The following is a 22,705-nucleotide window of genomic DNA, read 5'->3' on the forward strand; positions in this document are numbered from 1 at the left end:
CAAGATAGAAGATAGGTTAATTAGCACTGTAGTTATGGTATTCTTACAACAGAGGGCAGTAGTTTACTAAAACTCAAACGGAAAAAACTCAAGGGCACAAACATGATTTAAACCACCAACTTATACAGCATAAATTTGACACCGGATGCCCTTCCAGCTGCAACCCAATACTGGGAAACATCCATACACACTCATACACTACTACGGCCAATTTAGTTTATTCAATTTACCTATATAGCGCTTGTCTTTGGACTTGTGGTGGAAACCGGAGCACCTGGAGGAAACTCACGTGAACACAGGGAGAACATGCAAACTCCACACAGAAATGCCAACTGGCCGAGCTGGGACTCAAACCAGCGGCCTTCTTGCTGTGTGGTGACAGTGTAATCACTGAGCCACTGTGCCACAAAATCTTTCTTCTTTGGCTGTTTATTCTATAACTGTATCAGTTGTCATGTTAGTCGTTTTTTTTTTTTTTCTCCACATACTAGTGTTTTGTTAATTACAATTTCTGATTCATTACCAACTAATTCTTTAAATACTATACCCTTTAAAAGATACTAGTTCTTATTCATTAGATATTCAATTCAGCTTTATTTGTAGAGTGCGTTTACAATGTAGATTGTGTCAAAGCAGCTTCACATAAATGGTCATAGTAACTGGAAGAGTGTAGTTCAGTTTTTAGAGTTTAAGTTCAGTTCAGTTCAGCTCAGTTCAGTGTGATTTAATCATTACTGAGAGTTCAAACACTGAAGAGCAAATTCATCGATGTGTAGCTCTACCAATCCTGAACCATGCGAGCCAGTGGCGACAACGGAGAGAGGAAAAAAAACTTCACCTGATAGTAGTGAAGAAAAAAAACCTTGAGAGAACCAGACTCAGTTGTGCACGACCATTTTAATTTCTCCGCTGGCCAAAAGTCTTGTACAGAGCTTCAGTCACCGTGGTGGAGGCTGGAAGCTGGCCTCAGCGAAGACTCGTCTGTCCCTGGAGCGTCGCTGGAATCAGACTCATGTTCTCCACTCCCCATGACCATCAGCGCAGCAGCAGCTCAGGATATGGCCTGGTCCCGGATATGAAAACCTTGGGATCATCTCGTCGCTGGTCTTGGATCCAATCAGTGACTCTGCATAATCTGAGGACCTCGGGATGAGTATCCCCAGGTGAAAATAGAGAATAAAGAGAATAATTAGCGTAGCTGCTGTTCATAGTGTATATAAGCAAGATGCAGAAGCCTGTGTGGAACCCGCTAGGTGATGCATTGAATGTATGCTTTACTAAACAGATAGGTCTTTAATCTATAAGATATAATACATACGGGTCAAAACTGATTAGTTAAGCATTTTATTTTAGTGTTTATTAAAGTCAACGCTTTTTTTCTGTAATACATTCATGGTTGATATTTCGATTCTACACAAACTGAGGGCAACTAACAAAATCTGGAATCCTCATGAATTTCTTCCTTTTTTTAAATTACTAAAGAACTAAATTGTTCCAAATCCATTAATGTATTGGATATTATCTAAATGCTAAAAGGGATAATTCACCCAGAACTGATGAGGATTCTGTCGTCATTTACTCATCCTCCACTTGTCACAAACCTGTTTGTGTTTCAGCCTTTTTTTAAACAGAAAAAAGACCGATGAAAACCTACAGACTTCCTTAGTATTTGTTATTCCTGCTATGGAAATCAATGGTTACAAGTTTCCAACATTTTTTTAAAAATTACTTTGTTCAACAGAAAACAGAAACTCATAAAAGTTTGAAGCCAACTGAGGGTGAGAAAGTTGTGACTAAATAAAAATTTTGGGGTGAACTATCCCTTCAAAATCGGTTCAAGATAGAAGATAGGTTAATTAGCACTGTAGTTATGGTATTCTTACAACAGAGGGCAGTAGTTTACTAAAACTCAAACGGAAAAACTCAAGGGCACAAACATGATTTAAACCTAGAAGACAAAAGTAAACCCGTTTTCTGGACAAATTTAGCTCCATTTATCGCGTCCAAGATACGAATAAAGAAAGAAATCAGCATCTTGGATGACACATTTTCCAAAAATCCAACTAGTTTTTTGAATTGTCAATTTTGTATTTGTTTATTTAACTTTTTTCTTTTTCTTGGAAATGTGAGTTTATATCTCAGAATTTTGATGCAAATTGAACTCACAGATGCAAATTGGCGTCTCACAGTCAAACTCATTATTAAGTTAGATTTTTTAAGAAATATTTTAGTTACAGTTAAGCTTATTTGACTATACGTAACTCTAAAAAAGCACAACTTATGAATTTCTATTCTAGAAAAAAATATTTAAAGTCAGTGAGATGTTAACTCGTAATAACATTATTATTAACATTACAAACATTATTCAATTGTTTTCTTTTTGACTTAGTCCCTTTATTAAACAGGGATCGCCACAGCAGAATGAACCGCCAAATTATCCAGCATATGTTTTACGCAGCGGATGCCTTCCAGCCTTAATCCATCTCTGGGAAACTCCCATACACACTCATTCACACACACTTATATACTACGGTCAACTTTAGCATACCCAATTCACCTGTACCACTTGTCTTTGGACTTGTGGGGGAAACCAGAGCACCCAGAGGAAACCTATGCCAACACGGGGAGAACGTGCAAACTGCACACAGAAACACCAACTGACCCAGCCGAGGCTCAAACCAGCAACCTTCTTGCTGTGAGGCAAACGTGCTACCCTGCACCACCACATTGCCTAGCTGCAACTCAACACCAGGAACTTAATGACATTATTAAAAATGTACAAATTAAAAAAAAAAAAATTATATAGTAATGTTTCTGTATTATACCTGCTGTGTGTATAGTTAAGGAATTGCATAAGGAATTGCGATCCCTGATAAATAAGGAACTAAGCCAAAGAAAAATGAGTGAATGAATACTGTATATTTCACACACACTATAGTCAACACCCTGTTTGCTGGTGGTGGACAGGAGTCCATGTGGAGGTTATATAAACATTGGGAGAATATTTCACAGACCCAAAGCTTCCCGTCTGCATGTGTGAGTCTCTACTACAATCACAACCAGTGGCTGTTGACACAACACACAAAGCACTGAGCCTCTGCACGTGTGCACCATTTACTTCTGCTGGATTAAAGGGATCGTTCACTCGGAAATCAAAATTGTCATCCTTTATTTACTCTTCACTTGTTCCAAACCAGACAGATTTTGTTAGACACACACAAAAGATATTTTGAAGAATGTTGGAAATGGTTTACTATTTACTTTTTTCTTTATTATGGAAGTCAGTGGTTATAGGTTTCCAACATACTTCTGGTTTGAAATGAGTAAATGATAACAACATTTCAATTTTTGAGTGATCTGTCTTTAAGGATGTTTTCAACCTAGCATGCCAGTCAATCTAAAAGTATGAAGGATTGACACCTAGGCCCAGTTTTTCAAAAGTAATCCACTAGAATTTTGGATAAGGGATTGGATCAAATCTTGAAAATGGGTTTTTCAAAAGAAAAAACGGATTACATAATCGGATTAGATCATGTAATCCAATCTTGGTTTTGATCCGGATCAAACCTTTAGTTTGGGTTTTTCAGACCTTTTTTGTAGGATTTGGATCACTTTGATCCAAAAATCCTGGATTAAACTGATCCCATCAGAAGAGTGTATTTAGAGTGGATTTCATGCCCAAAATGTAATGAAAACTTTAAAAATTTATTAAATAAAACTATATTTGGATCATGCAGTATCTTACGAGATATACTATTTATTCATAAGGTTTTAATTTTATTTGTTCATCTGTCAGGCTATAGTAATTATTGGCTTTAATGTATTTAGCCTTTCAGTATAGGCCTACAGCAAAATAGAAAGAGTTTGGCCTCATAAAATAATCCCCCAAACAGCTGTCAAAATTTACCAAAAACAATACATATTATTCTGTTACTAATTGATATATATATATATATATATATATATATATATATATATATATATATATATATATATATATATATATATATATATATATATATATATATATATATATATTCATCACAATGGAAAATATTTTTGTGCTTAGAATATTTATTAGTGATGCATGCAATGATAACAGAATAACAAAAAAAAATGCAAAGAATGGCAATGCCTGATTTTTGAAATCACCTTTAACAATTGCAAAAAGAGACTGGGCAGAAGTTCAGTTTCATCTGGCAAAGGAACAACTGACTCTGACCAAACTGCAGCAAACCAAGACCACACATGAGATCTACCTCCTAATACGCTCAGACAAGCTGCTCCCTCCACATCAGATGAGGAAGTCTGACATTATTGTGGAAGTTTCAACATTGTCTTTTTTTTATTCAATACATCTATATTTGAAACTTATTATAAATATCCTCAATGTACAGTGTTGTAGATCTCAGATGAGCGGACTGCTGGAAGAGGATGGGGTGGTTTTTTTTTTTTTTTGCTTTTATAAATTATTATTATAATTATTTTATCATTTATAAAATTTTATTAGTTTTCATTTTAAATAAAAATAAAGTTATATTTACCCCACACTGGCTATTCTAGTTGTTGCTTTTAACATAGGCCTATCTATCCATCTACATTGTGAATGAGCACTGGTAATCCAGATTTAGTGATCCTGAAAAGTTACTATGCGGATCAGATTGATCCAATCCAATGTTGCTTTGAAAAACTGGCTCAAAAAGTAAGCTGGATTACGTGATCACGGATCGCAAAAACAGGATTACTAAATCTGGATCAATTTTATCCGGATTAAACCTTTTGAAAAACCGGGCCCTAGTGATTGAACTGGGTATTCCAGTTCCAATTCAAAATATTAAGAAGTTTTTTTTTCACCTGAACCCTCCAACAGGAATCAACGCAAACACTTTTTTTTAGCCAGATTGCCAGATTGAGGCCACCAACAGGAGCGATAATATATAAGTTACTCGGCTAATGTTTATGTTTGAAATATTTGTATTATTTGCTTATTAATAACCACCTCATGCAGACATTTATAACTCTAAATCTACGTCTCATTTCTGTGGCTTTTACAAGAGGTCCCCACTGCGTGAGCCATGAGACTCGACTAGATTTCTTGCGGCGCGGCAATAAACTGTCATGACTGTGTTTGTCCACCAGATGCCACTGTAGTTCACCAGCAACTCCCAGCGAACTACAGTGGCTTAAGAACTACATTTCCATACATTCTTTTGCGCACAAACCCGGTCTTACATATACACTGATTTGCAACCACAGCTGTCTCTGTTCACCGTTGATTACCAGGACTATTTATTCAGTCATTCATCCTCTGTTCATCAGCTCGTCTTGTTGTCTTCGTTGGTATGTGTTCCTGATCTTGCTCTTGTATCTTGTCTTAGTTGTTAAAGTCTAGTTCAAGTTTAATCTGTTTGAGTTTCTCATTTGTTTGTTACTTTGTTACTTAGATTTTTGTCACTTTCACTGCACAATAAGTCATTAAAATCTGCACTTGGATTCTACGACCTGTTTTTGTTCCTATTACAATCCCGTACCGTGACATAAACATGAAAGTGGTCAGTTACTTTAACAATATAGCGGCTAACAATATAGCGTTCCCGAGTTCTGACATTATTTCGGAAACAGCATATCTATGATTTCCTCATTCTTATTAAACACCGACGCAGCCAGTGTTCAGGCTGTTACACATGATGAATAGTGCTTTCTGCACATGCAGTTTTTTTTTCGCACAGTCTGTGCACTCATCTGCAAAACCGTTTTCAGAGTGGGCTTTGCCAACATGGGAGAGCAAAGTGAAGATGCGCTGTCCTTCAGCTTGCATTAGAAAATGCTCAGTTTACCGTTAGAAAACTCGCATCAGGCAAGTCTGATGTTTATACAGTACGAGTGTTTTTCATGAGCCAGAGGCAAATGGGAAAAAAAATCACCCTTTGTGCAATGTGATAACACCTCAAAGTTTTATCCTTTAGCAGTCACAAGACTGGAACCTCAGGTTTAAGGCGGCACTCATGTCTCATGAACCGCCAACTTATCCAGCGTATGTTTTACGCAGCGGATGCCCCTCCAGCTGCAACCCATGTCTGGGAAACATCCATACACACTCATTCACACACATACACTGTAAATGTATGTATGTAAATATTTGTCGTGCAATCAACCTTTTGGGCTAGTTGTAGATGTGTTTGGAGGCAATTCGTAACACTTTAATAATATTTTGGCAAATTGAACCAAATGAACGAAATGACTTGAAAAAAGATTCGTTCATCTTGATGACCGAGACTCAAAGATCTGAGTCAGTAAATGTAACTTCCCATCAATTGTGTGGAATAAAACCTTGCAAGAGCAGGACTAATAAATTAGTCCCATGCAGACCTCTTGCTTCTACTGTCTGGCTCAGCCTTCATGTCTAAAATGAAATACAGTGTGTTTTCTGAAGAAATGTCATGAACTAATAAAGCATACATTAACTGAGAAACACAAACATGAAATAAATAGAAAATTCAGTTAAAGGTTCTGTAAGAAGGTTTTTGACTTTTCTAAAGCATAAAAAACCATAATATATTTGCAGATATTTAAGAAACATGCCAAGTAAACTTTTTTTTATTTTTATTTTATCTGGCAACAATGCTAAAGTCAGTTATTGTCATGTCATATGATTTTTGTCTGCTTATCTTGGGCCTGGTTGCGGAGGCAGAAGTCTTAGGAGAGAACTCTAGACATCCCTTTCCCCAGACACTTCCTCCAGCTCCCCCAGTGGGATACCTAGGCGTTCCCAGGCCAGCCGAGAGACATAGTCATAGACATAGAGTGTCCTGGATCTTCCCCGAGGCCTCTTCCCGGTGAGACATGCCTGGAACACCTCCCTAGGTAGGCGTCCAGGAAGCATCCGAAACAGATGCCCGACCACTTCAGCTGACTTCTCTCGATGTGGAGGAGCAGCGGCTCTACTCCGAGCTCCTCCTGGGTGACAAAGCTCCTCACCCTATCTGTAAGAGTGTGCTCTGCCCCCCTTTGAATGAAACTTATTTCGGCCGCTTGTATCCAAGATCTTGTCCTTTCGGTCGGGACCCAAAGGTGAGAGTAGGAATGTAGATTGACCGGTGAATTGAGAGCTTTGCCTTTCGGTTCAGCTCCTTCTTCATCACAATGGACCAATACATTACTGCTGCCGCTGCACCAATCTGCCTGTCAATTTCACATTCCATCCTTCCCTCACTCGTGAACAAAACCTCAAGATACTTGAACTCCTCCACCTGGGGTAAGGACTCTCCTCCAACCTGGAGATGGCAAACCACCTTTTTTCCGCACCTTGGCCTTGTACTTGGAGGTGCTGATTCTCATCCCAGCCGCGTCACATTTGGCAGCAAACCACCCCAGTGCATGCTAAAGGTCCATGTTCTATAAAGCCAAAATAACAACATCGTCAGCGAATAATAGAGAACCACAAGATTTTAAAATTGCATTCAGTGTAGGAATGTATGTCTTTGTTTTGGTCACAATATCCTGTCCACTGCCAGTTTATACAATTAAATATAAGCACTCCAAGTTGCCTTGGTGGAAAACTGAATTCGCCCCTTTCTTGAGTTCACTTTAGAAAGTTTGACCTTCAGATGACCTCAGATCACAATCTCAGTGACCGTTGACCTTTTCAGTCAACTCAAGCTCAATAAAACAGGATATCTGTGAAATGAGGACATCCAGACCAGCCCTGAGTTATCTAAAGTTATTTAATTGGGAACTCTACTTAGAATTCATATAGTTAGTAGTCTTCTAATTAATGTATGTCTACAATCCCAAATCAGAAAAAGTTGGGACAGTGTGGAAAACACAAATAAAACAAGAAAGATTTCTAAATTTATTTAGACTTGTATTACATTGCAGACAATACAACAAACATTATTTAATGTGTTCCTCGTAATTTTAAGTTTTCATTCATTCATTCATTTTCTTGTCGGCTTAGTCCCTTTATTAATCCGGGGTCGCCACAGCAGAATGAACCGCCAACCTATGCAGCAAGTTTTTACGCAGCGGATGCCCTTCCAGCCGCCACGCATCACTGGGAAACATCCACACACACATTCACACACACACTACGGGCAACGTAGCCTACCCAATTCACCTGTATCGCATGTCTTTGGACTGTGGGGTAAACCGGAGCACCCGGAGGAAACCCACGCAAAGGCAGAGAGAACATGCAAACTCCACACAGAAACGCCAACTGAGCCGAGGTTCAAACCAGCAACCTAGCGACCTTCTTGCTGTGAGGCGACAGCACTACCTACTGCGCCACTGCCTCACTCCCGTAATTTTAATTTATTATTATTATTATTTTAAATAAACATTTATTCCAGTTTTGGTCTTGCAACACATTTTAGAAAAAAGATTGGAACAGTAAAGCGTTTTCCACTTTGTAATGTTGCCATTGCTTTTTTTTTTTTTTTACCTAAAAGACATTTAGGGACTAAGACACCTAGTGATGAAGTGCTTCAGGATTAATTTTGTTTTAAATGAGGGCAAGAGTACGGGGTCTTCGTTGTCGCATTTTGTTTATTGTGTTTTCTATTCTGTGCCAACTTTTTCTGATTTGGGGTTGTAGTTAGTGTTCTTCCAGTAAGTGTTTTTTTCTTCTAGTTAAAATTCTTCTCCAGTGCTTGAAAATACGATTGGTCAGCGGTCGGGCTCTTTTTGCTGGACATCAGCTGTTTGTCACTCTTCAGGTCAGTGCGTTTGCTGGGGTTAAACCTCTAAAAGCCCAGGTGGAGCCATCTGTGCTTCATCATCACAGCTGATTCCCACTGTAATCTCATAAACACACTCACTTCCAGATTATACTGCTTCTGTTTCATCTGTAGACACTGGAAATCCTATTTACAGAAAACTTTCTCCCTTGTCACAGCACATAGACAGACAGACAGACAGACAAACAGACAGACAGATAGATAGATAGATAGATAGATAGATAGATAGATAGATAGACAGACAGACAGACAGACAGACAGACAGACAGACAGACAGACAGACAGAAAGGTGGATGGATATACGGATGTACGGACGCACTGCTGTAACACTGCCAAGTCAAAAGATGTAACTTCATAGCACTGAAATAACGAAATCAATAAGAGAGAAAGAAAGAAAGAAAGAAAGAAAGAAAGAAAGAAAGAAATTTTATGTATAGAGGTTTTATGTATCTCTTTTAATGTAAACCCGTGTATTATGCTCTTTCCGAGTCCACCGACAGGAGGCGCTGTTTGTGTTCCAGGAGCCGAAAGTCATGCTTGCTTCTGTTCTAATTGATTGACAGAACTGGAGAAGAGCTCTGCTTTACAAAATTAGTTGGTTGAAATTGTGAGTGAATATTTCTAGTTTCTTTCCAGTGTCTGTGTCAACTCTACTTCTCATTTTTAACAATAGCTGCTCGCACTTTTGCCCAAAAGGCGCATCACTTCCCCTGCAACAGTTACTATGGGGAACCCACACTTCCTCTTGCTATCCAGTTGAACAGTGGCAGATCTTAAACGCACTTTCTACAAAGAAACTCTAAAAGACATTAAAGGGAACAAAAGGTAACACTTAACTTTAAAAATTAAAAATTAAAAGGTAGAATGTAAACCTTAATTATGCTGTATTAAAATAATATATTAATAATAATAATAATAATAATAATAATAATAATAATAATAATAATAATAGTAATAATAATAATTTAACCACATTCAGTCAAATATGAAACATTTATTAAGACATTCTTTGTTTTTTTTTTATTTAAAATGTAATTTAAATATTCATTTAAAATTATTTCTTATTTAAATAAGCATATTTTATAACAGTCAATATATTATCAACATATCAGGATTTATCAGATTAGAAATAGCGGATCATGTCCAAAATAAAACGAAAAAGATAACCTGCTTGTGATTAATAATGTTTTAAAATATTTTTTTCTACAACAACTGCTAATTTTGCTAAGTAAGAAGTTTTCAATATTTTAAAATCCATTGATTCATTCATTTTATTTTCGGCTTAGTCCCTTAATTAATCTGGGGTCGCCACAGCGGAATCAACCACCAACTTGTCCAGCATATATTTTACACAGTGGGTGCCCTTCCAGCCACAACCCATCACTGGGAAACATCCATACACACTCAATCGCAAACACAGGGAAAATATGTAAACTCCACACAGAAACGCCAACTGACCCAGCCAAAGCTTGAACCACTGACCTTTTTGCTGTGAGGCGAATGTGCTAACCACTGCACCACTGTGTCACCCATATTTTAAAATGATTAATTTTAAAACTACTAAATAAAATTTTCAAATTATTGAAAAAAATATAGCTTAATAATTTTGACCTTAAAATGTTTTTTATTATTAAAACTGCTTTTATTCTTGGTGAAATAAACCAAATAAGACTTTCTCCAGAAGAAAAAAATATTATCAGACATACTGTGGAAATTTTCTTGCTCTGTTAAACATAAATTGGGAAATATTTCAAAAAGAAAAAAAAAAATCAAATGGGGCTAATAATTCTGATTTCAACTGTACATACAGTTTTCAACACAAATGAGCACAACTGCACCTCCAGCTGTAACCCATTATGAGGAAACAAACACACACACACGCACGCACGCACACACGCACGCACACACACACGCACACACACACACACACACACACACACACACATCCACTATAGACAATTTAGGTTTCCCAAATCACGTATAGGACATGTCATTAGACTTTTGGGGGAAACCCACGCAAATACGGGGAAAACATGCAAACTTCACAGAAATGCTAACTGTGCCACCCTTTATACAATACACACACACACACACACACACACACACACACACACACATATATATAATATATATATATATATATATATATATATATATATATATATATATATATATATATATATATATATATATATATATATTAATTTATTTCACAGGGAATATAGGTCTTATATTTTGGTGCATTTAAACTAAACAGGTTTATTAAACAGATAAATTTAGTAAAATAATATTTTAGTCACAGAACATCTTCAGAAATAAAAAGATAATACAGTTAAACTCAAGCAAAATATTGAAAAAAAATCTAAATAAAAAAAAATGGTTTCTCTTAAAGTTTGCTCTATTAAAGTTTTTTTTTTAATTCATTATTTTTCCCTAACATATAAATTTTGGACCGTTACTACATTTAATTGGATTAACCTAGTTAAGCCTTTAAATGTCACTTTAAACTGTATAGAAGTGTCTTGGAAAATGTCTAGTCAAATATGATTTGCTGTCATCATGGTAAAGATAAACGAATCACCTATTAGAGATGAGTTATTAAAACTATTATGTTTAGAAATGTGTTAGAAAAATCTTCTCTCCGTTAAAGAGAAATTGGGTAAAAAAAAATAAACAGGGGCGCTAATCATTCTGATTTCAACTATATATATATATATATATATATATATATATATATATATATATATATATATATATATACATTTTTTATTTTTGTTACATTTGTATTTATTTGTCATACCATATATTTATTAGATATTTATTATATTTATTTGCATAACTTATATTTATTTGCATAACTCATTGAAATATTTTTTGTTTCTTCTTTGTTTGAGTTATTTTACAATTATTTGAATATTTCTTTTATTTTAACTACTTGTTTCTTTTATACTTTTATCCATTTTTTGTATGTTTGTTTTTAGCTTTTTCTGCTTCTTTCAAACATTTACACATACTCCCTATAGTTTAAAAGCCTTGCTTTAGATAGACAAAACAACCACAACAAAACATTTGAATGTATTTTGCCAATATAGTTTGTCTAACACTACCTATGGTTTTATTTTTTGCCGCTTCGGACTATCTTTGATCTAAATACACTTAGCTAAAGAGGATCTTTCATATTCAAAAAATACATTTCAGAATGTTTTTTTTTCTGCTGAACAGACAAGATATTTTGAAGAATGTTGGAAACATGAAAAGCCATCGGCATCATTTATTTTCCTTCGGCTTAGTCCCTTACTTGTCAGGGGCCACCAGAATGAACCGCCAATCATTCCAGCATATGTTTTACACAGCGGATGCCCTTCCAGCCACAACCCAACACTGGAAAGCCATTGGCATGAGTACGGAAGTAAATGATTAGAGTCAACTGACTACCAACATTCTACAAAACATCTTCTTTTGTGTTCAACAGGAAAAAAAAAAAAACAGATGATTAAAACTCCAGAGAGATTTTCATCTTTATTATGAGTGAACTATCCCATTAAGACACAGAGTACTCACTGACCACTACAAAGGCCAGAGAGCATTAGGAGCATTGTAATTGATAGGTTGGAAGCAAATTATTAATAATACAGAGCAACAGGGCGGCTGGCTCTGACACTGTGACTTCTAATGAGATTACCCACAGCAGGAGAGGATCTGTGACACACTGTTTTACATCACGGCCATCTGGGCCTCTGATTGGTGGACAGTGACATCATGCGGAGTGGCTCCATTCAGCTTTGCAGCACACTGGATGAGGACACGCACACACACAGTCACAGTGAGAAAAAAATAGGAAATCAATGAAGAAATAATCTGATTAAATATTTCTAAAGGGGCCGACATTTACTACCACAGTTTACTCACACTCAAGCGATTCAAATTTTTAAAAGATTTTAGGAATTTTTTTTTGTTGAGCATAAAAGAAGATACTGTGATGAATGTTTTAATAAAAGCAGTGATTGGCATCAGTATTAGGGACTAAACATTCTATGGAAGTCAATGTCTGCTTTTTTAAACATTCTTCAGACTATCTTCTTTTGTGTTTGACAGAGGAAAGAAACTCAAACAGGTTTGGAACAAGTTGAGGATATGGTAAATGACAACATTTTAATGGCACATTTTTGGGTGAACTTACACTTTAACCATAGATATATTTCAATCACTGCCTTTTAAAAAAATATTTGGGCTACAGTACTAGAGAAATGAACGGCATTTGTAGCAAATTATTGACTACCACAAAATGTTAAATGCATTGTAACACCTTCATTCAAGGGAGTGTTCATAAGACACCTTTATAATCAAGTCATGACACAAGTGGAGCATATGAAGAATATTTCACGGATGACAAATGTCATTCACTTCACTTTTAATGCGGAGGTGACATTGTTTGAGATTTCTGTTATGACAACTCCATATTAATGATACGTCATAATAACCTGTCAGTACTCATGAGCATTTGACATTCCTAAGAAAACATAACTTATAAATGAGCCATCTACACGATTGTCATGAGGCCATAATAATTGTGCCATGCATATTTTTTTTTTTGGTGCAACATACTGAATTTATCATTAAAATGTCTAATTAATGTTGTAAAGTGTAAATGCTCTGTCAATTTAATAACAATATCATTGATATTTAATGACATTTAATTACAGTTTAACAAATAATTCAATTTGTCCAACTTAATTATAAAACTATTACCAATGCTGTTATAATATTTCTGGCATAATTATAATGACCTCATGACAGTCATGTTTATGACAGATTTATGACAAACATTTTATGTCTAGATAATGTCAAGACAGGCTGTGATGTATTTTGGTGTGTTTTGTTATGTTGTCATGATATCAAATATAAATAATGATGTGTAATGAACATTACTTCATTACGAACTAACGATGAGTTCATTCATGCGATAATCATGAACTAACTTTAACTACATGAGTCACGTGTGAATAACCAGCCTGATCTTACCAGGAAATGAAAGTATTTTATGTTTGGTCAGTTCAGTGGCTAATTCGTATGAATTTGTACGAGTTCAGTCGTACAAAAATGTAAGCTTTTAAAAAGGAGGCGTGGCACCCAACCCCACCGTTAACCCCAACAGTAATTGGGTGATGAGTAAATCGTACTAAATTGTAAGGATTAGATCATACGAATACATACGAATTAGCCACTAAATCAAAAAGTTACAAATTTCCGTGAGATTGCATTGGAATAACAGCTACATTAATTACTTGTTAGTACATAATTGTTTGTTAGTTAATGTATTAATTACCACATTAGTTTATGCTAAATTGAACCATCATGACATGTTAATATATAATCATGGCATCATCATTAACCCAATCTTAACTACTTATGAACTCTTTATGCACGTCCAATTGTGTTTACAATAACTAACAAGTGTTCTGTCAACATTAAGATTTATTCATTTATTTTCTTTTCGGCTTAGTCCCTTTATTATTCCTGGGGCGCCACAGCAGAACGAACCGCCAACTTATCCAGCACGTTTTTACGCAGTGGATGCTCTTCCATATTTATCCATTGCTATATTTTTTTCAATCGTCTACAGAACAAACCATCGTTATACAATAACAGTCTGTTCTGTAGACTATCAACAAAATATATGGCTTAAAGGCGCTAATAATTTTGACCTTAAAATGTTATTTAAAAAATCAAAAATTGCTTTTATTCTAGCCGAATAATACAAATACGACTTTCTCCAGAAGAAAAAACATCAGACATACTGTGAAAATGTCCTTGCTCTGTTAAACCATTTGGGAATTATTCAAATCAGAAAACAAAATACAAAGGGGGGCGAATAAGTCTGACTTCAACTGTATGTTGCAGTATTAAACACATTTATGGCTCTAAAAAATCTTCAAAACATTCTCAAAGAATGACCTTCTTGCACCACCATTTCCATTATTAAAATTTTTTTGTCGGAGCTAAATGCTGCCCTGCTATCAGTGGGTTTCAGAAAGGCTAATTTAAGAAACTAACCATTAATGAATCACTAAGGGTGCTTTCACACCTGTGAATCGATTCAGTTGTTCCGAAAAAGAGATTACAAATGTTACATTGTTGCTCTTTGCTCTTGGAGCGGTTCGCTTTCACATTGCAAAGTTTCTAATCGGACCAAAAGAGCTAAAACAAGTCACGTGCGAGTAAACTCTCCTCACATTGGTCAGAGTGTCAGGGTTTATTTTGCAGCGTCCCGCTCAGCTGTCAGGAGAGGTGGTGGTTTGGTGGTGATTGACAGGGTGCGCGCGCGTGACGTGTCTGAGGAGAGACGCGGTGGGGAGGGGTGAGGGTGCGCGATGTAGCCTATTTGAGGACCGGGAGGGAGACGCAAGATTACCGGGAGATCATCACTCGTTTGCGGGCATCCGGGGACTCGCGAAACTTCCCGCCCTACTCATAATTCTCTCTTCATATAGCCGTATGCCTATTACATATCCATAAAACACTGTGATATAACCGCGCTCGGATCGGATCGCTTTCTCACTGCAATCCAACCGCTCCAGGGTTCGTTTCAATCGAGCCGAGACCACCTCACTCAAGCGATCTCGGAGCGATTACTTTGGCGCGGAACAGAGCGCGATTGCCCTGTTCACATATGCCAAACGAACCGCGCTAACTGGGCAAACGAGATACGTTCCGAAACAAAAGTGTAGGTGTGAAAGCACCCTAAGTCATTTTCATCTCATTTTAAATCATGTAATTAACAAATTCAGAAAATGACTAGCATATTTTTAATTGTTTTTATGTTTTTTCCACACACAGTAGGAAGCAGCACTGAAGTGACTGATGTTTGAAGTATGCGATGAGTAAACAACATGAAAAAACAGCTTTATTCAAGGTCTTAATCTATCTAAACACTGACTTTACTTAGAACTGTCAACCGCAGCTAATACAACCACACCCAAACACAGCCTTATCTGTCATGCAGAGTTGCCAGATCTCACCCAAAATAGGCAACCTGGTGCTAAAAGAATGCCTATAGAAAGCAAACTTGGCAACGCTGCTGTTATACCCAAAACAATATCACTACTGGCCTTAGTTAAGGGCATTGAAGCCCCAAGCTTGTTGTTTGCAAGCCTGCCAACACTGAAGCCATTGTTTACAGAGAATGCATTGTTCTGTGCTTACATGCTTCGGGACACGACCTTCAAAAAGAGAAGGGAGATTCATAATAGCAGCTCTGTGAGGATATAAATTAGATATCTTACAGCACACACTAGACAAGCACAATGACTAGAATTAGAGCAGCTCGAACTAAGTTACAGACTTCTGGGAGACCGAACACTGCCGACATCACAAGCGATGGCTGCTTCAATGTGGCAATGCATATGCCTGTCAGTGGGTGGCCTGCAGTCAGATCTGAAGCCGCTGTCACACACAGACTGTGAAAATAACATTAGGAAGTGTGCTGGGGCCTGTCAAAGCCTGATGATGCTCTGTGTGCGTGAGCGTGTGGGGGACAAAGCTGCTATAATCAAACCATGAAACTTAACCCACAGTCTAAAGGAAGTGGTTGATAGGATCCTCAAACCGTAATTTCTCAACCGTCAGTTTCATTTTTCAGTTTTCCAACCTTTTCAGTTTTTTTTTTTTTTTTTTTTGGTGCTGCAGAACACTTGCTAATGCGGTCGTCAATATGTATTGGTAGATTTCATCTTATTTTATAACAATGTACACCGGCCACTTTATTAGGTACACCTGTCCAACTGCTTGTTAACACAAATTTCTTATCAGCCAATCACGTGGCAGCAACTCAATGCATTTAGGCGTGTAGACATGATCAAGACAATCTGCTGCAGATCAAACCGAGCATCAGAATGGGGATGAAAGGTGATTTAAGTGACTTTGAACGTGGCATGGTTGATAGTGCCAGACAAGCTGGTCTAAGTATTTCAGAAACTGCTGATCTACTAGGATTTTCACGCACAACCATCTCTAGGGCAAAAATGCCTTGTTGATGCCAGAGGTCAGAGGAGAATGGCCAGACTGGTTGGATTTCATAGAAAGGCAACAGTAAATCAAACAACCACTCCTGAGCATCTCTGAACGCACAACACATCCAACCTTGAGGCAGATGGGCTACAGCAGCAGAAGACCACACCAGGTGCTACTCCTGTCAGCTATGTACAGGAAACTGAGCTACAATTTGAACAGGCTCACCAATATTGGACAATAAAAATTGGACAAACATTGCCTGGTCTGATGAGTCTCGATTTCCGCTGCGACATTCGGATGATAGGTATGGTTTCCGCTAAATTCATTCTGCCATAGCGGGGAGCCACATCAAAATTCATTCCGCTACGACTACATTACAGCTTCACATTTAAAACATTCAGTCATTGTTGTTGATTTTTTAATAGCGGGTGATAATCGCACCAAAACGCATTAAAATGTAAGAGAATTATAACAGCGCAAACTTTTCTGTAACTGTAGTAGTGCTGTGAGGTGTTTTTTTAACCGTTTAAGGTGACGTGGGGACAGGCTGACTGACTGACTAACTGACAGGTGCGTGAGGCTAGCGAACAGGACGTAGCTTTTTAGTTAAGATGAACACAGTTTCCATAATTATACTTTACTTATAAAAAAAGGTCTGTGGTTCTGCATACAATGACTTTATCTTGCTGGAGTTTATAGCTGTTTCACTTTACTTCAGGACTCATTAATGCTGCTCTGTAGGTCTAATGGAGAAATTCATAAACATTCCTAGCAAATCTAATAAATGTTGGAGACATAATCGTTATATAAACGTACTAAATCACACTTTAGCAATGTTAATTTGAGAGCGCACAAGAAGATTTGCTCTTGAGCAGTGTATATTTGAGGGCGTGCAAGACGTTTTGTGCGCAAATAGAAAATCGGCACCCAAGCAAAAAGATTTGCATGCTCGTATTACATAAATGCAATCTCGACTTTTAATACTGCACTCATGACATTTCTCCATTTGTCATTAAAATAACGCCATAGGTAGTTGGTAGATTTGTGTAAAAGACCTGCCGCCACAGCTAGAAAAAAATCCTGGAGGAAACACTGGTAGGGTCAGAATTCAGGATCAACAACATGAAAGAATTATAACCATTGATTCCTTGTATCAATGGTTCAGGCTGCTGGTGGTGTAAGAGTGTAGGGGATATTTTCTTGCACACTTTGGGCCCATTAGTACTGATTGAGCATTTTGTCAACGCCACTGCCTACCTGAGTATTGTTGCTGACCATGTCCATCCCTTTATGACCACAAAATACTCATCTTCTGATGGCTACTTCCAGCAGGATAACACGCCATGTCTTAAAGCGCGAATCATCTCAGACTGGTTTCTTAAATGATTTCACTGTGCTCAAATGGCCTCCACAGTCACCAGAGTCAATCCAATAGAGTCCCTTTGGGATGTGGTGGAACATGAGATTCACATCATGGATGTGCAGATGACAAATGAGTGATGATATCATGTCAATATGGTCCAAAATCTCTGAGGAATGTGCCATGATAGATTAAGGCAGTTCTGAAGGCAACCTTTTGCCTTAACCGGGTCCAACCCGGTACAAATAAGGTGTACTTAATGAAGTGGCAGGTGAGTGTATATTATTTATTAATATTGATATATGATGCTGTTATGATTTTATGCTGAGGCAACAAGTTTTTGTTTCTTTTTTTCAAACTGTCATTTTACACATAAATTTCCCAGTTGGACTTTGAGACCCTAGCTGTGTCTCAAATGGCACACTATACACTATGTACTCATGCACTCAACAGCATAGTACATGTATGTAGTTTCATCCCAAATGTAGCACTAATGTTTTTTTTTACTAAGCGGACATTCAAACCGTTTCCCTGATGACGTTTGATGGTTGTTAAATCAGTGAAATAAAAGACCAAACTATCAAGTAATATCTGCCATGAGTATAACCGCATTCACCATCGGGAGGCACAATAATAACTCTCGTTGGAGAATTTCGCTTTCACAATCCAAATTAATAAAGTTATCCAACATGTGTGGCCGATAGCTCCGCCCCTCCGTTGTTTGAGCAAAACTGCGGTCGTTAAGTGTGTGAAGTGTCCATCATTTCACACTTCTTTTACCAGTTAAAGGAGTGCATCATCTGGTAATTAAAGTGCACTTATGATTTTTACAGTTTTAAGTGTGAACGCACTACTTACGCTACAAAATGGCGTACAATAGTGCATAAGTATGCGATTTGGTATGCAGCTCCTGTGATAGATTGGTTCAAGTCCTATCTCACAAATAGGAGCTTCTCCATAAAGTTGAGAGATGTCACATCCTTCAGGGCTGGGGAGTACCGCAGGGCTCAATACTTGGCCCAGTAACATTTTCTTTGAACACTCTTCCCCTAAGCTGTTATTAATAATCACAATGTCTCCCTCTCACTTTATGCCTTGACATGTTTTCTTATATTTGGGTGCCTGTTTGGAAAAACAATTTAGTAAGATATTTCCATGGGTGAATTTAACCAAATCATTTGCTTAGCAGTCTTTGGCGTAGACTTTGTAGAATGATTAAAATAACATTTGACAAGTGCACTGAGATCAGTCAGCTGGTTAGTCCAGCTGTCCAATCACATGGTATGGTGAGGTAAAGTCACACAGTCTTCTTATTGTATGAAACAGTATTTAATAGCAGGTTTTATGTGCTTTTAAACATTTTTCGTTCATTTTGGCATTTCCACTTAGTGATTTATGAAATGGAGACAGATAGTACATTGTACTCGTTTTGTGCAGATTATGCATTTGAATACTTTACCTGACATCATGGCAAAAATAGCCAATGATGCTAATGTCTTAAGATCAGGGGTGCCTGACCCTGTTTTTTGGAGATCTACCCTCCTGCAGAGGTCTGCTGCAACCACACCTGTCTTTAATTAACAAGTGCTCCTTCAGATCCTACTACATTGGTTTAGTTGTTTTGGATCAGGGTTGGAGCTGAACTCATGAAGGTAGATCTCCAGGAACAGGATTGGTCAAGTGCTTCTTCAGGATTGAGAAAAATGCTCCTTCAGATTCTACTTAGTTGGTTTAGTTGTTTTTGATAAGGGTTGGAGCTGAACTCTGCATGATGGTAGATCTCCAGGAGCAGGATTGGGCACCCCTGGTATAAGATATACTTACTTACTCCCAGGGCCATTTAAATCAAAATTGATATTTAGCCAGACCATGTTAGTGTTTCGTAACATCTAGTTTTTATAAGGTGAGTTGTTAGCCCAACACTCAACCCACAATCTGGAGGACCAGGACAAACACTCATACACTATTGACAAATAAGCTTAGCCAACTCACCTCTAGCACATGTCTTTGGACAGTGGGGGAAACCAAAGCATCTGGAGGAAACCCACACGAGCACAGGGGAAACATGCAAACTCTACACAGAAAGGCTCAATCCCCCTTATTAGGAATAGCATCTAAGGCCGTACTCACACTAGGTACAGTTGCCTTGAACCGGGCCAAAGCACGCTTGTCCCCCCTCCCGTCTCCCCCGACGGCCCGCGCTCACACCATATCGGGCCTCGGCAAGCTTACGTCATCGCTGCTGCGGTGTTCAGAAGCGCTCTCTATGGCAAGCCTTTTTAGCATTTAAATCTTTGTTCTGACTCCATAAATATATTTAGAGATATCTCTAATTATATTTTGACTAGTCATAATTATAATTCGACTAGTTAGCATAACAATTAGAGATATCTACAATTGCAATTGTACTAGTACGAAATCAGATTGGAGATATCTGCAAATATATTATGACTAGTCATATTCCTCTATTGACTTCCATTGAAAAATATTTGCAGATATCTCTAAATGAGTTTTGACTAGTCACCTAGTCACAATTGTAATTAGAGATATCTCTAACTGAGTTTTTACTAGTCATAATACATTTGGAGATGTCTTTAATTCGTCATATTTAGAGATATTTACAAATATATTTGAAGATATCTCTAATTAATTTACTAATAGTCGAATTACAGTTGTAGATATCTTGAATTGGATTTTTGACGAGTAAAAACTCAGTTAGAGATATCTGCAAATATTTTTCAATGGAAGTCTATGGAGGAATATGACTAGTCATAATATATTTGCAGATATCTCCAATCTGATTTCGTACTAGTACAATTGTAATTGCAGATATCTCTAATTGTCATTCTGACTAGTCGAATTATAAATATGACTAGTCAAATATAATTATATCTCTAAATATATTTATGGATAGTCAGAACAAGGTTTAAATGCTAAAACGGCTTGCCATACGCTCTTACCCAGTAGCACAGTGGAGATTTCTTTAGTTGTATCGTTTCAGTCGTTTGTTATGCAGTGACATGCAGTCAAATATTTCGCCAAACAGTCCTTAGGGATGCGATGACACGCAGTCAGATATTTCACCGAACAGATCCGCCACTTTTGGCACTCATAAACGATCAAAAAGCTCTCGTGCTGCAGGAATGAGGAGGTCTGCTGAAAGCGCGCAGCTGTCGTGCAGTGAGGGGTTTGCGTCTTTAATAAACTACGGCAGTTTGCGATCACTGAACAGTAAGAATGATTAATAAATCCATATGAAACAGCCCCTTAAAAGTCACGTCTCGCTTTCGGTTTCGGGCTTTGGCGCGTTTTGCGCTCACACACAAAGCCCAAAGCCCAAGTGAACCGCGCTCAGGCACACCTCTTCCAACCGGGCCAGGGCCGGCCAAGTGAACCGTGCTTGAGCCCGATTCAGCGCACTCACACTTCTCAAACGATCCGGGAAACGGGCCTGGGCACGCTACGGATGGCATAGTGTGAGTAGGCCCTAAAGGTCTTTTCTAAAAGGGCCAAGAGAGTTCTAATGCACAGAAAGTTAAGTAAACATACAGAAGCATAATATGGCATACAAATCATGGGTGCAACAGGCACAATGGTATTACTCAGATTCTAATTCAAAATTTTTTAGGCACTTTTTAGTAAATTTATCTACTGAAGCCATGGTTTGGCAGTAAAGTACCTTTATCTTTACACGAGGATGAGAGTATGGTTCCTTGCCATATTGGCCAAGAACATAGCAACGTTTTATTTTCTGCTGGTCTTGGTAAACAATATAACTGTCTTGGTCATTTTTCAGTAAGATGCTAATGGTCTAATCCAATTCAAGGATCTATGCTAAGCTAAGCTAAAAGTGCTGCCATCAGATACAGAGATTGGCTGAATGGATTAAAAAAAATATAAAAGCTGTAGGAAGTATTAAAATGATTTTCAAAAAAAAAAAAGGTGGAGTGTTACGAAGTTCTCTGTTCTCGGACAACAAACACTCAACATTTGATATTTTGAGGAACTTTAATTCATTTTCTGCACTGTTTTTTGGTATAACTTTCTGTGCTGTAGGACCACCAGTCTCACTTTAGTAGTGTTTTACTGCAACAGCTCCACCACATCTAAACCTCAAATCAAATTGGATGACCCGTTTCATCACAAGACACACTGACTGTAAATAATCACACAGTGTGAAGGGCTCCACAGTGGTCTATGATTCAAGAGCATCAACACATTGTATTGTGAAAGGGACTTAAAAGGTAACCTGAAGTGTTATGTAATCCACATATTGGGACATACTAAGTAGATCCTCCCTCTTTGTTTAAAAATAGTCAATAGCATTTTGTTTATACCGCATTTTACTCAGCTAAAGCACATACACACCCCATAACATATTTACACTTTTATTTACCCCTCTAGTGCACTTTATGCCATTCACCACACAGAACACAGCAACAGTGCGTAACAGAATGTATTTCTCAAGATACTAGAGATAGAGATTTCCTGAAGAGCAGTCGATTGGTCAGAAGATGAGATAAGAAGCTGAAGTGCTCTGTCATGTAATCAAAATCATTATTTTGATGGTCCCTTTGTTGAATTTAAGTTACATTGCATT

This window comes from Danio rerio, chromosome 17, assembly GCF_049306965.1.
Source record: "Danio rerio strain Tuebingen ecotype United States chromosome 17, GRCz12tu, whole genome shotgun sequence".
Taxonomy (NCBI): domain Eukaryota; kingdom Metazoa; phylum Chordata; class Actinopteri; order Cypriniformes; family Danionidae; genus Danio; species Danio rerio.